Raw genomic sequence first — 13,838 nt, forward strand, 5'->3', positions numbered from 1 at the left:
CTGTCCAACACCCAAATAATCCATAAGGCGTCTGAGTCACACACACTCAATCATAGCTATGAAGATTGTCTTATACTCAGTCAAACAAATAGAAGTGGCCATAGTAGGTTGCTTCTTGCTCAACCATGAGATACATGAACTGTCGCTTGTGGACACTCGCGTGTCAAAACAACGAGCCCAATACATGAACTGTCGCTTGTGGATACTCGCATGTCAAAACAACGAGCCCAATATGAGTCCGAAAAAGCATGTAAATCTGGCAGCAATGATCCCCCCTTGGGATAAAACAAACCAAGATGTAAAGTGCCACTCAAGTAGTGAAAAATCCTCTTGACAGCCTGCCAATGCTTAGACCCTGAGCTATGCATAAATTTGATGACTTGTGAGACTGCAAATTGAATATCCAACCTTGTGTTGCACACATAAATAAGGCAGCCAACAACAATTTGGTAAAGAGTGACATAGGCAGGGTCACTAGCATCATGAAGAGTCAATTTCAAACCCATTTCCATGGGAGTGGCAATAGGTTTGCAATCCTCAAGTCTAAACTTATATAGCAATGTCTCTACGTAACTTGTCTGACACAAGGTGATACCACCATCACACTGCTTAAACTGTATACCCAAGTAATGATGCAACAACCCCAAATTTTTTGTCTTGAAAGTAGCATTCAAATCAACCTTAAATTCACCAATATGTCTCTCATTTGGTCTAGTCATCAACAAATCATCCACATAGAGAATGGCAATGAGAAGTACATTACCCTCTTGCTTTACATACAATGTGATTTTTGTTGGACTATTACAAAGGCCTCGTTTGAACAAATGAGTGTCAACCTTCTCATACCAAGCACAAGGAGATTGCTTGAACCCATACAAAGCTTTCTTACATTTGCACACTTTATCCTCTTGTCCTCTCTTGACAAAACCGCGAGACTGCGTTACATAAACTTCCTCGAATATGTCACCATTGAAAAAAGGAGTAACAATGTCTGTATGATGTACACCTCAAGCAAAATGAGCTGTCAATGCCCATAGAAAATGCACAGTAGTCATACAAAAACTGGGAGCAAAAGTCTCTTCATAATCTATGCCTTTTTGCCGTGCATAACCCTTTTCAACAAGTCGAGCCTTATAGCGATCCATCTCACCATCCGGCTTGCGATTCAACTTGTAAACCCACTTTATACCAATGGACTTTTTGCCAGGAGGAAAATCACATAAAGTCCATGTGTCAATTTCTATAAGTGCATCATAACTAGATTGTATGGCAACCATCCACCAATTTTTTGAATTTTGTGCTTCATTGAACGACAGAGGTTCCTCAACATCACATAAGTGAGACTCAGGAAAAGCATAACAATCTGATGCATAAGATGCATGGCGAGAACCTGGACAAGTACGACTAGATAAAGGTGCATCCAATTTATTGTCATGCAAAGTATGCACCAGCCATTTTGGCATACATCTAGCTTGCTCATTATCAACACTTTCCTCATGAAGTATATCATGTACATTTGCATTAGTAATAGGCTGATCCATAAAATTTTTAGAAACCCCCATTGGCTATACATTTGCCTCATTGGAATTTGAATTTGAACTTCCACCACTGAAAAGAGGCAACAAAGTGTCATAAATGTCATCTGAGCTTACATTATCGTCTCTAGTACATGACAGCAAGGGTTGAACAAAATTTTCCACAAACACAACATCTCGTGAGACCAAGATATGCTTTGTTTGCGGATGATCTAGTAACCTTTGCTTTCAGCACTATAACCAACAAAAATACATTTGAAAGCCTTATCATCCAATTTCCATTAAATGCCAGATGCAACAATTTCATCACCGAAACTGAGATCATGTAATGTTCATGTGTCATCCACAAATTTGACTACAAGTCCAAGTCTAGCAAGTGCAAATACAAACAAAAGAAACTTCTTGATCCCAGGTGCATACAATACATCAACAAGTGTGAAATAACTGTTTGCAACAGTAAGCAAAATCTTTCCAAATCCCTTGACCGGATAAGAGGCATTCTTGGCACAAGTGACTGAATTCACATGAGGGACATCCTTGAGAGGTGTAAACAAGTCACGATGAGAGGTAATATGCTTTGTAGCACCATTGTCAAAGTACCACACTTGATCATCTGCAGCAACTGACAAACATGCATCATAGACAGAAGGATCATAGGTGCACTCTTCACTAAAAGCCCATTCTGCATCAACATCAGCATCACAATCTCCTTTCAGAGATGACTCAGCAATAGTTGCATTTGTAGTGGAACCAACATTAGTAGTGGAACTAGCCTCTTTCTTCTTAGCCTCTTTGGCCTTCAACTTAGGCCACTGCTTGATCAAGTGATCATTAGCTTTACAATAATGGCAACACATCTTCTTTGTTCCCTTATCACCAAAATTCCTAGACAAATTGCTACCAGCAAAAGCATTAGGAACATGTGATTTACCACTCGCAGAAAACCATGAGAAGTGACTACATTGCTATTACCACCTTTTCTTTGAGAAACAATAAAGGCCCGTTCAAGTGCATATTGTCTAGTCCTGTTTTTTTTGGGAAAGTGAATCTTGCAACATCAATGTGCATAATGCATCAAACTTGACAACTTTTAGGTTTCCTTGGGTCATGAGTCTCCAAGTACTAGCAAAAGTTTGGTAAGAATTTGGCAAAGCATCAAGAAGAGTATGCACAGGGGAACTGTAAAAAATGACTTTACCTACAGAAATAAGCTGCTCATTGATATCCTTGACACCAGCAAGGAAAGTTTCCATGTCATCTTTCTCATGCATAATCTTCAACTCCAGCTCTTTACACAGTAATGCAATTTTTTCCTCATTACGACTTGCATAAAGACCAGCTAGAATATCCCAAGCCTGTTTTGCAGATTTTGTTGAACGAATGTGAGCAATAATAGTGAACTTCACAAACAAGGCAATCAATGTATGAGACTATGCATCTTTTACATCCCAACAAGCTTGCTCAGCTGTAGGCAAAACAGACAGCAATTCTACCACCAAAACCTGCAACATCCTCAACAGTGCCTACATCCTCAGAACCAAGACTTACATCAATGCCCTGCACAATGTTCCAAATGCCCTTTGGCACAAGGAAGTGTTGCATCATCTAAGACCACATAGGGTAATTGTCCCCATCCAATCTGTGCTCAATAGCAAACATCATGAACACATCTATGTTGTTATCGGCCATGGCAAATGCCAACACCTCACGTGAAAACTGCCCAAAAAGAAGAGAAACAAAGAGGGAACAATATGTTCTATATAGCACAAACCATCAAAGACTGTAAGGGACCTGTTATGCAAAAAATGGCACTGACAAAAATTCTGCACAAAATGACAAAATAGCATGCACAGTATTGCTTGTAGTGGAAATGGAGGCCGAAATGAGCCCAAATAAAAAATCTGAGCTCGCAAAGTTCTACGAGATGTCCCAAAGTATTTTTTGACCTTTTGAAGCTTGCCAAAGATCACAAAAATCAAAGAAAGTGAGCAGACATGTGCTAGAGCTACTAGCAGCTAAGCTCAAGAGGACACATCCTGCTGTGATAACAATTGTTGGAATTAGGATTGCAAGAAAACACACATAGCTTGGAGAAGATGAAGGAAGCTCAAGGCACACAACAAAGAGTGTATTACTTAGTGCAATGGAAAGATAAGATAGCCCTAGAGTGATGGGTGTATCTACAATGCACAGGGAAAAAAACCTCCTAGTGAGGGAAAAAATGGTCCGATGGTCCTAAATGTACTCACACACACCAATGCCACATGTATATGGTAACACATCCAATGCTAGCATTGCCAACATTTTGTGCCAAAATTATTTTAGTGAGCTAAAGAGCATTGTGTCGCATCAGGAGATGATGGAGGTGTGTGACAGCATAAGAATAAGTTTCAAGGCCTACGAAGATTTGTATAAAATCGTCACACTAGGTCATAGGGCAAAAGGTCTATTTAGATTGCTGTCAACACCTTACATTGTCAGCATTGCAAAAAAAAAAAGCCAATAATGATGTTGTAAGCTTGTTGGGTGGATTTTATTATGTGGAGGATTCCATGACATTAGAAGATAGCAAATCCTTTTGCTACAACAAATTCAATAATGTGTATGTAGACTTGTTGAAGCTCCAAGAGTCAATGATCAGATTTTATGGGTTGACACAAGAAGAGTTTGATGGAAAAGTTATATTTGTAATGAAGCTTGATGAGTTCCAGATTGTCAAAGGTCAATGATTTAAAAGGGTAAGCGTTACACTGATGAACAGGGACTTGGTGGGCGTCGATGTTGAGCTAAATGCCAATAAGATGGGAAACACGTGTTTATGTGTGCAATTAGAGAAGAATATTTGGTGGCTTGTAGCTTTTCATCTCCCACATCAGATACATGAGTCCCTGGAATGATATTTCAATCACACCCCAATCGTTGACGATGTCATTTGGAAACAACAAGAAGAACAAAGATTACAGGTTTTGGGTGTGGGTACGTTCCAAGTTGAGTGGCATTTGGTAGGAGACTTGAAAACTCTTAAGTGTATGTTAGGGTGCAAGCAAGGTGCAATGAACCTCTTTCCATGCATTTATTGCCACCACAGTAAAGTCTCAATGGGAACTGAGGGCAAGGGTGCAAAGGCCAGCAAGTCAAAGGGTGGTAAGATAAACGATGAAAAATTTGCAGTCAACTCTACGAAAGGTGTGCCCACTACACAAATAGTGGGTAAAGCGCCACAACAATGGTTTCAAGGTATCTTAGTTGTGACCAAAGTGTACCCCCTAATCAAGACATGGTCAATTCAAATTAGGATTCTATTCTATCGATTCCATTGATAAATGTGCATGTGTGCACCCTTCATGTCCATCTACGAATTCTTGACAAGTTACAAATGCTCCATATTAATTATGCTTGGAATATGGAGTCTACAAAGAGAAGGAAAGAGTGTATAAGAGAACTCGAGGCTCTTCTATCGAGTGTTGTTCTACATGGTGGTATAGTTGAGCTATCAAAGGACAAGAAAGCAATGGTGGGTTGGTCTCTACAGTCAAAATGCATCTATGTTTGAATTAAAGCTTTTTTTCCAGCACATTCTTGCACTTGGGGATTTTTTCTCGACACCTATGGGTCATTGGGTATCTTGAGTAGCCAAGGAATGGAGCACTCACACTATCAAGCAAAAGCTGTGTAATTCAAGAATACATGGCATGGAGGTGGAAGGAAAAAGAGCAATACTCCCCTACATGAGATGCTCAATTGGTTCTAAAGAGTTTTAGCGGGGAGAGAGAGGAAGAAGACTAGAGTGCAAAGAAGCTTAAAATGCAGAATAGGGAAAGTGGTTAGCGTGAGGCGAGCACAATCATATCATGATTTGAGTGCAAAAGATCGATACCGACGATGGTTGGAGACAAGATGGGACGGCAAAATGGCAAGCGTTGGGTGGAAATCTAATAAATTTCTGACACTAACCATTTCTATTGTAAACATGAATTGTAATGCCAAGTGATTTGTTGACGTCCCAATCAGTGGTCCCGTCGGTCAAGTTTCGTTTCGGAGTTTTTTTTAAAATTATTAGTTTTCTTGAGTTTTTAACTTAAAAAAAAAAACTTTAAGTACTATATAAGTCAAAACTCACAACTTGAAGTTCATTTCTCATTTGCACATTCTAAAAGATTCTCTCAAGCCCAAATGAGCACCCACTCATATCTTGCATCACATGGACGATTCACAAGAGTTGACCACTATGCACATCAATGTCACCACCACCACTCACACCATTGAAAATCCACAACCAGCACCTCATGCAGAATCTACGGCTTCAAATCCATATCCTCAATCACATGTGGATAGCCCAACACCACAACCCACTTTAGAAGCCCATCAGCCTCCCCAATCTTCAAATCTAGATGATCAAACCACCATGAGGCAGATTTTTGGTGATCTCCAACCACTACATCATGCCAACTGCACACCTCTGTTGGATTCCCCATCACTTCCATCTCTAAATAGACCCACACAAGAAAGAAGAGCAACTGAAGAAGAATACCAAGATCTGCTACTAAATGAGGAGCCCTCGCCTATTGTCATAGCACATGGCACTCAAGAAACTGCATCAACCACACTGTGTAAATTTCCCCAATGGTGGAAACAAAGGGTAATCAAACTAATACTTGGTGACCTTGTTTCTGAAGCACACAAAGCCAAGACAAGGAAGAGAAATAAGGAGATGGAAAGAAACAGGCAGTTGAGAGAGAAACACAAAGAATGCAAGAAGAATAGAGAAGACAGAGGAGCAAGAGGAGTGGCAAAGAGCTGAGACCGAGAGAGCTCATCTCACAAATTTACAAGCAAGGGCAGAGGTAGAGAGGAAAGTAGAAAAAGATAGAGCTCAAGCCACCCAACAAGGAAAGGCTGGGAGCTCCAGGCTTTCCAAAATTCCTCCAAAGGCAAAACAGTGTGCAAAGAAGAAGAAGGACAAGCTCACATCAAAAGAGCAACGGGCCCATGCGGAGAGGAGGAAAAAGTACAAAAATTACCCTCCAACGGCTCCTCCACCACAACCAACAACATAGAAGAAACAGAGATGGAGGCCAGGCACAGTTTCTTTGCAGGATATCTAAAAGTATCAGAAGAGCATAGAGCCGATCATACCAAACGTGGCCTTCTCTTGGGTGGTGATAGAGATAATGGCCTTCTCTTGGGTGGTGAGAGAGATAATGGATGAATATGGTGACAATGTACATTGTGTACTTTAAGTATTTGAATTTCTCAAGTTGTTAAATTTGAACTCACCTCCACCATTCAAGCATCTGGTGGCCGGGGGGCAAAGCCCGTTGAAATTTTAACAAATTGTACAATGTAAGCGAGGTTCAACGGTGCAAAAAAAGGCCCTGTGTGCCACGACCTACAAGGACCAGATTTGACTTGGACCAAATTGTCAAATTTGGTCCCTACGCGTTGTGGCGCTCATGGCCTTTTTTGTGCTGTCAGATCCCGTTGGGCACCACCGTGCTACGTGGGCATCTTGCCCCCCTCGTACGCCCCCCCCCCCCACCCATCGCATTGTATTGTAAAAAGTTCATCGGGCTTTGTCCCTCGGCCATCGGGTACTTGAATGGTGGATGTTTTCTGCATAAGTTGCGGAAACAAATTTTTTGGACAATATGAACCAAGAAAAAACAAGTACAACATGTTGACAAAAAATAGTAGAAGAGACAATTATTCTCTATTGCTTTGGATATTACATCATGGCTGATAGTTTTTCTCAAAATTACATCTGTGGGTATGGGGAAAATGGCTGAGTTGACACCAAGGGTTTTTACAATTTCCTTTGGGTTTGTCACCCCTTGACCTACACTTAAGGCACAACTGGAGAGGATTGACCCAGGGTGCTTGCCTGTAAAGGCACATAATGCCAACTACCGGTCCACCAATATACGTTTGTGAGCATTAAGGGTGAGGGAATCTTCAGTTAAGATGCCACTTGATGCTTTGCATTTGAGCAGCTCCGCAATACCATGCTTGGAGAACTTTGTGCGAGCCACTCAAAGAATCAATGGCCCCAAGTGGCTCAGGTAGTGCCATAAGGAGCTATCCCTACCCATGGGCACCTTGCAACAACCTCTACTTCACATTGCAAACTTATCAACATGGTATGCGATTTGCAAAACATTTTAAAAGACTTTAACACTTGTTGTAAGGAACAATAGACAATTGACTAGGTTAAAAATGTTTACCTCAGTTTCTTCATCCATCTCTTCAAGATTTTTACTAGTAAGGTTGATGCTAGAGAGATCATCTCCACCCATAGTAATCAACGGCTTGTGTGGATGGAAAGTGCTTTCTAGGATGCTTTCATAAAATGAGGCACACGATTTGATTTCTACAAGGGTACTTGCCACTGTTTACACCAACTTTTGTTCATTTTCATTGGGGAGGAAAGAGAGGCTTGCTGGGAGACCTTGATCTTCAAAGTCAATTTGAAATTTCACCTTCTCTTCCTTTGCACTGGGATCCTTCATGCCCGCATAGATATAAAAGCACTGAAAGTGACTCATCTTCTGTGAGTCCTAGTGTTTTGGCAATGTCGTAAAGGAACAAAAAGTGACAACCATCCACCACCATTGCATGCAAAGTGAGGCCTTCGAATGCCTCTGCATGCAGGTTGGTAGTGGCCATCCCTTTGCACAGTCTTAATGGGCTTACGTTGCTTATCATCCCTTTGCACATGATGAGCTTCGCCATAATGCGAGCTAGTCATGGTCTTCCGACGCATCTCCTCTGACAAAAGTGCACTAGTAACATCATCATATTTTAGCGTACCATTAGGAGCAGAGTTACTAACAGCTGTGCAAAAGATATCCCAAGAGGGTGGCAACGAACAAAGCAAAAAGATTGCTTTCATCTCATCATCAATGGTCATGCGCTATGTACAAATCTTGGCGAAAAGAGAATCAAAATCATTGATATGGATGGCAATGCTAGCTGAATCCTTCATACAAAGGTTGAAAAGTAGTCGCATAAGGAAAACCTTATTGCTAGACGTATCCTTTTTGTAAGTGTCACATAATTTCTGCCATAAAGCACGAGCAGTCTTGCATTCTAACACTAAAAAGTACACCGACTCACCAAGGTGTAGTCTAATTGTACCACTGAAACTGAGTCATGTGCATATCTTCAGTTCTAACCGAACAGGCAATAGGCAACTTTTGTTTCTTTTGGACAAGCACATCATGCATTTGGTTCTTCCAAAGCTGAAAATTAGTGCCATCAAACTTCTTTATGTCATAAATGTCATGGTCTTTGCTAGTAGCCATGGTGACAAAACTAGAAAAAAGATTCTGGGAAAATTTCGGCAATCTCCTTTGTATTTAGGACTATGTCAACCAAAATACGAGACAAAATGACCAAGTATGTCACTCACAAATCATAAAAGAGGGCTATGCCTCTCAAAAACACAATGTATAGAGACCAACTGAGGTGCATAAACTTTCAAATTGACCATAGACCGCCAACTCGGTGTCAAAAGCACCTATACCACTCTATACATGTCCTATGGCGAGGCCTCGTAAGGGATGCTCTAGCTACCTGTATCATCAAAGGTATCTCCATATTTGAGAATACCCCAACTCAATGAAAACCTCATGCTATCAACCCTCAACAATGTAAGTTGTGCAGTAAAACGTATAGCCAAGTCTCAGAAATGGCTATCATCTGGACCAAGTCTAAAAAATGGTACTGCCGTACTAGCCAAAAATTGGCTCCACAAAAGCGTACAATGGCAGTATCCACAAAGATGTACAAGTCTGTCATGACACTCAAACAGGCTCCAAAAGCATGTGCATGCAAACAATTATTCCTACGGGGAGTCAAACTGCTCTCAAAAGAGCTCAAACACTATCAAAAGTGCCACTATATGCATGAATGCATAAAAAATTGCTCCCAGTGGAACCATAATATAGCAAGCACTAAAACTTGTAGCCTATGAGTTGATGCTAGTGCCATAGCCTAAGTCAAGATCGAGGCCGAGAAGCACAAAGAAAGCTAACCAAGCCGCTCTATGTACCTATACATGTACCTGTATCTATACCTGTAGTCAAAGAAGACAATGCCTTCAAACTCCTACTCTATGTGTGTGTATGAGGCCACTCCAAAAGAGGCTACACACTCCCAAATGATCCTTGGGCTCTTGTAGATGGAAGAGACTGCGACAATGGTACATGTAATGGCTATGGAAGCTCTGTAGCACAAAGTACCAAAAGAGGAGTGCTTATTTTTTGCAAGCTTCTAATTTGGAGCTTTCAAAGAGAATTTAGAGCTTTTTTTAATCATGATGCTAGTTTTTCACTGTAGCACCCAAAACAACATCTTTTTCAACACACTAATAATCATAATACACCAATACACTTGGATTAAAGACATCAGTCCTAATATACTCTTTATTATTATCCCCATAACAAACCATTTTAAAGTACACTATAATATAAAAGGAGGATTGCCACTAGCTAGTGATTATGGTTAGCAATTAAATGCCACAAACCATTTTTCTAAGTGCTTTTCAAGAGGCTTGTGTAGTATGCTTTGTTAAATTAGTATATAGAAGACCAAGATACTACCTTTCCATTGAGCAAGTGCAAAATACAAAGATTCAAAAATTAGAATCTTCATGCATCTACCACATAGAAGGAGAAGACTTTGGACTACACAACTTGTAGTAGTCTAAACTGCCCCTCTATTGTGTCATTCACAACCAAATCCTTAATTTATACAATGTGAGTGTCTTAAACAAAATACATTGCTAGGAGATACTATGTAAAGGGACTCTAATTGGTACCTCTATTGTGTCATTCATAACCAAGCTTTTCTTCTATACTATAGAAGTTCACTTTAAGTTCTCCTTGCTATGCACTAGGTTGTGAGTCTATCAAAAAAAGCTAAATTGCTAGGAACTAGTATGTAAAGGGAATTATTGACTTCGAAGGGAGGCACTTAGAAATTGAGAGGAGAGAGCAAGCATTGTTAACAAGAGAGAAGTGTATGGAATTATTTTTATTGTTTCTATCTTCATCTCCATCTACACTCTTTATTTATTTTGACTCCTCTCTAACAAGATGCACAAATGGGAGATGTCACTCATCTAAATAACACATATGACGGATAGATGGTAGGAAAACTTGCCTTGATGCTACATACCCTTACTAAAACTACTCAATTACTTCAAGTTACCTACAAAGTGGTAAACACATTGAAGAGAGCACACAAACCCTTACAAAAAGGGGGAGCCCTTCATTGTTAACTACTTTTATTTGTATCCATTATCCAAATTCACATATGAGTTGTCATAATAACTAATATATAATTCTCCTAAATGATTTTCTCATCATTTAATATGGGGAAGTACCAGGGGAGAAAAAGCTAGAATATTGGTTAAGCTGGCAGACCGGCCACAGTAGGGATCCAAAGGATGAAAAATAGGGATCCAAACAGGAGGGCATCTGCAAAAGAGCAATGTGAAACAATGGGCTTAAAAGACCCTAAGGTTCACCATCGAGTCAAAGGAATGAAGCATTGAGAGCTGCTGAGTGGGCTGAAACAATGCTCAAGATGAAGGGGGCGGAATTCAGAAAACTGCTACTGCACCATTCAGCTCTGAAGGCTTCTCTGACTGAAAGATACATCTACAATAGCTTGTCTGAAATTTTAAATCCATCAGGCAATGCTGTTTTCAATTTAGAGAATTTGAAGTCCTCGATGGAAATTATGCAGAGCGATTTGCAGGACAAGGTGGGTGAGTTCAATAATGCTCTGATGAACGAAGCTATAATGGATTATATTGAGCAGCAGACTTCCCTGGATGAGGAAGAAGAAGACGAAGAAGATGAAGCTGATCAGGAGGAGGATGATCAAGAAGCTAGGCATACAAAGGATGATGATGATGCCCCACCACCATCTCCACCTCCAGGACCTGGTACTGGTGGAACATGGCCAAATGAAGGAGGCCAGTCTTCACAGCCAGACCAGCCAGACCAGAATGAGGGCCAGCAAGAAGGACAGAACAAAGAGCACCAGTCGAGTAATCAACAGACTGAAGAGCAGCATCCCAATCAAACTGGGAATCAGCCAACTGATCAGTCCCATCTCAACAGAGATGCTAAAGGAAAAATGAAAGTACAGGATGAGGGACCAGTTGCTGATCATCCGCATTCACTGCAGCTTATTACCCTGAATAGGCAACTGAGACATCAACAGGCCTCCATCACCAGACAGTATCTGGAGGATGATGATCTCTGGACTGACTTGGAAAGATTTCAAAGGCTATATGTGGGAGCCAGGGAAATGGTAGAACATTGGAAATCAACAGCTTTCCATGATAAAGAAGCTTGTCGACTACCTACGCATCCCAATACAGTCCAGCTGTTGGAACGAGTTCATGAATGGATACTCAATGCTGATGAGAGAGTGGCAAACCCGCACTGGCAAAGGCAGTCTATTGCAGATTGTCGCTCCCTAGCTCTGGAACTGGAACTTCTGCTGGGTAACAAACCAACTTACCGCTGTATGAAGGATGTTAGGGTACAACTCAAGGAAGTTTTGGTGCAAATGTAAACTGCCAGAGGTGTTTTGGATCAGAGAGTCAAAGCCATTCTTGAGGACCAGACAGCCACTAGCAGAGGACCTCAAACACGAATGTCAATTGGAGCACAGTCAACTGCTCTCCGAACACTGTTCCAGCTAGTGAGAATCACCATAAAGATGATGCAGCAGGAGAACCAGGCTGTTCTCAATTTCTTAGAATTTGTGCGTGATTCTCCAGTTCTCTTATATGCTGTTCCAGCAAGAGAAACCGAGATGCCAAGATTCTTTCCAGTGCTGTATCCTCAACATCAAGAACCAGTTGATTGTCTCACATACTTCAAGATTACTGATGAGCTTCAGGATTGGTATGAGAGGTCAACTGTAGAATGGAAGACTTGGCAGACGTTGCTCAATGATGCTCTCCAAATCAATGACATTCAGGCACTGAAAGAGGAGTTGAGTAGGATTCAGCTGCGTATGGGCCAGTGGAAGATTCAAGTCAGAGGACTAACCAGGATTACTAATCAATTGCTACAACTTACGGTCCAATCTTCCAAATTGCCTGAAAAAGACATTGCACCAAAGCCGGGTCTAGCACCACAGTACAAGGAGATGGCTGAGATTCTTTTCAAAGCTCGAGTCAAAACTAATCAACCTCTTCCAGAAGGATGGATCCATACTGCTTCGCATTGTCATAATCTAACCAGAACCACACTGAGCAAGGGCAGGCGTACACTCTATGATCCTGACACCAAAACCTATCATTCTCTCATGCCTTATCAAGTAGAGATGACCACCGACCGGCGGGATCAGCTTGAGCAGGAGGCCATTTACCGATTGATTCACAAGGAGAACGTTGGTATTGGGACTTCTCAAGCACCATCCCGGTCAAAGAGCAAAGGCAAACGGAAGACTGTCCAATGGAAGGATACTGGGTAGTTTCATCTCAGAATTCAGTGGAGACTTTTCTTCTCAGCAGGGAGGGAGAGATGACAGCTCCACCTTGGCCTTTTCCGTTGCCTCTCGCAATCCCTGGTCCTTCTTGAACTCCTACTTGTAATCTTTGAATGGCCATTCTCTCAGTGGTCAAGCTGACATCCCAACATCAAAACCAGACGATGGATTTTTCAGTCTCACATCAGAATCAGACAGGGGAATTTTTCAGAAATTTTGGAATCGTGCCAAAATTCAAGAAAGAAGGAAAGGATGTAGACGGCTGGATAGTCACTATGTGGGAACGTCTTCTTAGAAGATGGGCAGCGAATTACTTAGTAATTACTAGAGTAATTACTACAGTAAACCCGAAGTGTATAAATATGGCCCATTACATTGTTATCGGGTTGGCAATTGTTATCACTTGGGTTAGCGCTTTGGCTATAATTGTACTTGAGTATCGTTGGCAGTATTGTCGGCTATACTTTCTCCCTGTAATCATATTCGCTGTAATCTTGATCTGTAATCCGAATCATGGCATATATTTGAGTTATACTTACTTCTCGTCCAGTCTTCTGAATCTGAACCTTATTCCAGTACATAAGTCCGATTCTTATTTCAGTATCCACATTTCAGTTTAGTCTCTCATTCCTGTCCAGTCTGCTGTCTGAAATCTTCCCACACTAGTAGCTGAAATCTTCCAACATTGGAATTAGCTGTCTCAAGAGATTAGCTCCAATTCTAGCCCCTACTCTATGCGCATCGCGAGGTTTCAGACTAAAGGCCGGCGATATTGTTCCTATAACGGCG

This window comes from Adiantum capillus-veneris, chromosome 10, assembly GCF_014529385.1.
Source record: "Adiantum capillus-veneris isolate H3 chromosome 10, ASM1452938v2, whole genome shotgun sequence".
Classification (NCBI taxonomy): Eukaryota; Viridiplantae; Streptophyta; class Polypodiopsida; order Polypodiales; family Pteridaceae; genus Adiantum; species Adiantum capillus-veneris.